The sequence below is a fragment of the Carya illinoinensis genome, chromosome 2, assembly GCF_018687715.1.
Source record: "Carya illinoinensis cultivar Pawnee chromosome 2, C.illinoinensisPawnee_v1, whole genome shotgun sequence".
NCBI classification, from domain to species: Eukaryota; Viridiplantae; Streptophyta; class Magnoliopsida; order Fagales; family Juglandaceae; genus Carya; species Carya illinoinensis.
In genome coordinates, this window is record NC_056753.1 from 17,839,755 (window position 1) to 17,845,111 (window position 5,357).

General features: G+C 32.9%; 1 long non-coding RNA gene across 1 annotated transcript; it reads right to left on the reverse strand.

Moving 5' to 3' along the window:
• Positions 1-286: 286 nt before the first annotated feature.
• Positions 287-4,883, reverse strand: LOC122294537. The gene is made up of 5 exons (XR_006237671.1): positions 4,377-4,883; positions 2,520-2,587; positions 1,237-1,296; positions 674-800; positions 287-591 (listed from the first exon to the last, which is right to left on the reverse strand). It is a non-coding gene; the product is annotated as an uncharacterized LOC122294537 (long non-coding RNA).
• Positions 4,884-5,357: the final 474 nt, after the last annotated feature.

The following is a 5,357-nucleotide window of genomic DNA, read 5'->3' on the forward strand; positions in this document are numbered from 1 at the left end:
TCCTTGCTATATCATTAAAAAACGCTGCAATAGCCAGCCAACAACAGCAGCGCTACAGTTGGTTCGTTGCTTTTGTAACCTTTTGCAACACTTAAAATCGCTGCAATTGATCTATAGCCACTGCAATTGATGTACCTCAAAAGCAACATATCATTTTAGCGCTGCTTTTGTTACTTTTTACAGCGAGTTTGGTACTATTTTCAGCGAGTTTTAAACGCTGGAAATACTCAATTACAAAATAATAAAAAAATACTACTGAAACTGTAGTAATTTTTTTACACTTACATATAATCTGCAAGATATTCATACATTCATACAAATCCACTTGCACACTGTTTCAACTAACAACTGTCTATTCCTTACAAGTCAAATGGAGCTCTTACATGAATCATATGTTCAGTACATAATTGATATACAACAAGTAGAAATATGTTCAGTACATAGGCAAGCAGAAACTTCAATATAAGATAGAGGAACTTCCATATTGTAGAAAGATAAATCAGGATAAACAACCGACTTCCCATCAGAATATATCACCTCAACTGGCTCAATTTCAAACTTTCTTTCACAATATTCTGAGAAGGTCGTCACCTAAGAGAACAGATAAAAACCTTTCAATCATCAGCTATAAATCAGAATTACAATCTGAAACAACTGGGAACTTCTTGATTACCACTGTGTTTAAAACTATCTTTGCTTTTGTCAGATCAGTAGTAGTGCATTCAATGAACACATTCTTCGTCTTAAGAGTGATTGCTGAATGTGCACCATTGATAATTGGGGGTAAAGACAAAACAGTTCTGCATCAAGAATAGAATTTTGCATTAAGAATAGAATTTTCAGGGGAAGAAAAAAGAAAGAAATGAAACACTAAACACCAAGCAGAAATAAAATCTATTTGGAAATAGAGAGTTTTGAAAATTCTCTTAGACTTTTTTCCCTCAATCCAAACTTCTTGACACCAAAATACAATCCCAAAAATAAATTTCATAAGAAAAACGTCTTACTTCCATGCCAAACAAAAATCAAAACTCAAAAACAATTGCATAATACTTGCCAGTACTCTCAGTAAAAGGAACAATATGAACTCAACATCTTCCAATCAAATAAAGCTCCAATAACTTGACACAAAATAGAGTAAATTGATAGAAGGGTAAATAAATAACAATAACTAAATGATTGGCAGGTAAAAGAGACAAGAATATTTATAATTTCATAAACATTAAAGATTCATACCTTTTGTAGTCATATATCACAGGGAACACTGGTGAGTTCTAATATTGCATCCTCCCTGTTCTTCTCAAGGCCAGAAAGAAAGATTGCATCCTGATCAGTAAAACTATTAATATAACCAACATATGATCTTACTCCAATCACCCCACATGTTGAGGGTGATTGGAGTAAGATCATATGAGTGATTCAATGGATCTTTTGTTCTAATAAAAAAAGGAGTTCAGAAAAACACTCTTTGAACAAGAAACATACAGAAAAATGAACCAGCAATTGGAAGAAGTTTTGATACTATATATGATATATATATATATATATATATATTTGGGTATATATATATATATATTTGGGTATGATTACTATGAATGGAAAACAGTGGCCTTTTGAAACAACATATAGCTACTGAAAAACAAAAGGCTGAAATTTTAAGTGATTTAGGTATTAAATCTACTGATTTATTGCTGATTTATTTCCTCTGCTGCAGAATGAAATTATTTTCTACTTTGCTTCTATTTGGGATCAATTATCTAGCTACTGAACAGGTTTAATCATGAGCATATGAGGGGATTAAATGGTGGAGTGCTGTGTAAGAAGAAATGAAGAAATTCTTAGTAGAACTTAAGAAAACAGTAAGAGAATTCACAATAGGAATTTGACACAGAGTTGTGTAGATCTTTCTAGATCTCTTGTGCTTCTGGTTTGTGCCTTCTATTGGTACTTCAATTATGCTTGTGTGAAGTATATATTATGCATATTTGTAAGATGGTAACATTTAAGAGAGAGAGAGAGATATATATATATATATATATATGAATGTTATTACATTGATTAAAAGTTGTATAAGGACAATCTGTTGGATAAATCACAAACAAAGTAAGCAAGATCCCTTTTTAAACCAAATATGGTAGGGATGCATCATGATCCAAGTGAAAGTTGGAAGCAGAAGGATCACTTTAGGTTAAACAAAGACAAGAAACTATACATTACATCAACATTGTTGGAAGAAAAATACAACTGTTCCTTTTTTTTATAAGTAAAATACAACTTTTCCTATTGATAAGTCAATGAAGGAAAATTGCAGAAGAGAAAACCAGTGAAGATATAATGGACGAACTCTTGGAGAGAAATTAACCAAATTGAAATTCCTTGACTCCCTAAAGTAAGGGAAAGAAAGGAGCACAATTATAAAGTATTGCAATCTCAATCAACCAAATGGAGTGATATTAAAGTACTTTTCACAATCTCAAAATACTCGAAACTAAAGCTGACAAGGCAGAAAATCATCTCACCTCTTCAAGCAGTAGATAGCATGAATTCTTCATGTTTCTACCTTCCCTCTACTTGGTTACACACCTAACTACATATTTAAGCAGTGAAACAAGAAACATTAAAAAAGCATGAGACTCTTGCAAAACATAATGAGGCTACCAATTTCACCAAGTCAAGCTGGCTTTTAAGAAACAAATTGACCAATAGCTACAGGATCAGCATGTCAACCAAAATGCTGGTGACTTGGCTTCGATGTGGCTATATTAACAGAATGATTGATTTGATCAAAGTTAAAAGTTTAGGGAGTAAAAAGTTAAAAATTAAAGTTCAGGGATTAATCTATTTAATGGGCAAACCACAATGGCTATTTTAGTATTTAACTTTAAAATGAAATATTGATAAAGAAAACTTTGAGGCACCGTAAGCTAAAAGCCTTGTCAAACACAGAAGTGTGGTAGCTACACTTACTAAGAGTACATGAATTACGTCTGAAAGGCAAGCTCTGAAAATATCCAGTCATGACAGTCTCAAGAAGATTGTTCCAACAAGCTGAGATTCTTATTTTCAGCAATTCCATTGCCATACATTAACCATTAAAAGAAAGACATTGAAAAAAAAAAATTAGAAGAAAGAAAAGAATATCAGTACACTATCTGTCACTAGAGGCCACCAAAACACCTGGACAAAATCCACAACACAGTATACACAACTGGACACAAACAACTACACAATCTACAATATTTATTTACACAATCTACTCAAGCAATTTTCAAGAATAGATAAATGGATAATTTGAAGTCAACTCCCAAAAATATTAATCTATCTGCATGCTCATAGGTAAAGTGCTCTGCAAAACCTCATAGTTCCAAGCAATACAAACAGGAAGAATTTTTACTTCAGTGACTTTAGGTAATTGAAGTATAAGTAGTGAAAAGTTTACCTACTGCGTCCCTTAATTTTAAGAAACTAAAGGCTTAGTATGATAAATAATTTTTAAGGAATGAAAACAGATAAATCTCAATTCTTTGGATTAGTGAAATAAAGTGCTCAAGTCTCTTCACTTAAGCTTGTATGATAAATAGTTTTACATACATGAGCTAAACCATAATTGATGAGGTGTCACTCTATCATGTATATCCCACACAATAATTATTTCCAATTATATAAATGACAATATACTAGCTTCATATGTTATTTATCACTGTTTAATTCTCAATAAATCTAATGTTACTTACTAGCTAGTATATTGTTTAATTATATAAACAATATACTAGCAGTACTACAGACAGTAGTCTTCATTTCATATTATAATTATCATTTACCTTCCATTTAGTGGTAGCCTAACCAATAAATTAGAGTAAATCATTTGGTATGATAATTCAGCTAGGTGAGCACTTATGACATGAATTTAGGGATTTTGATGGTTCATTTCTTTAAACGCCATATTATGGAACAAGGCCATAACTTTTTTTCATTTCACTGAGAGATAGACATGCAGTCTGTTGTGGGGGTAAAGGGGGCTTTTTCTGTATACAATATCAGTTACATTCTCGATGGATAAAGAGACCAAGTAGGGATTTCAAGCAAAAATCAGTCAATCGGAGGACACACAAATTAAAACTATCACCCAAAAATTATGAACATCCGTATACCCACATCAACACTTAGCCAAAATGCAGACATATATATATAAATCGAGCAAGAAAGGAGATGATTTTAGATTCAAACATCTATCAATAGTCTAGAAACAAAAAGCTACCATATTTGTAAAGCAACGAGCGCGGGTGAAGAGGGAGAGAGAGAGAGAGAGAGAGAGAGAGAGAGAGAGAGAGAGAGAGAGAGAGAGAGAGAGAGAGAGAGAGAGAGAGCAAAGATACCTGTGGTGACGGAATGGGGTAACCCAAGAGTCGGGCTCGACAACGTCAACTTCAACTTCAAGGTAGAAATCGGTGTGAAAATCACTCCGATAGTAATCACCCACAAACAGAGCTCGTATGGGGAGGAAACGATGAATGTAACTTCCGCGGAAGGAAAATGAAGTGGAGGAAAGAATCTAGGGTTTGGGACGTAGTCGACGAGGGAGGTTATCCAAGCCATGATTCTCAAGGTGGGTGACCTGGGCATTGATGATTCTGAGAAATGGTAAGAACGTCGAAGTGGAGGAGAAGGGTACTCGGTAACAGAGTGGGCATATAATTTCGGGGGGAAAAATTAAAGTGCTCTTGCGATTTGGCGCCCGAACACAATAGCAACGAGATTATCCCGCTGCAACAAAACTTTCCCTATTACAAAGCATATTTTCGCTGCTCTTAAGTAATAAATCGCTGCAAAAAATTAAAGTTGATGCGCCCCAGCTTTAAATCGTAAATTGATGCGAAAACATTGCAACGAGTTTAATTTCAATGTAAAAAATTACCTATTGCAGCGATTTTAATCGCAACAAAATAAAAAACGCTGCAAAATGTCATATTTCTTGTAGTGTAGAAACTAAAAAAAAAAAAGAAAAAGATTAAAATAAAGAATAGAATTTCACAATTGTATTGTGCAGATGAGAAAATATTGTCTAATTAAATGACAAATTATAAAATTAATTATTAATCATGATATTAATCAATTTAAAAATCACAAGTCATATTTATGCCTATTAACTAATTTTCTATCTAAAATTAATAATAATGTAATGAATTAACTAAAAAGTATTTTATTCTAAATATATAAAATATACAATATTAAAATATATAATATTTCAACTCGATCAAGAATAAGACTCACAACTAATAACAATACTCCAAATGCATGTATGTGACGGTGTATGGGATCGGACTTTCACAAATTGGATGATCTATACCGTGCGTGTG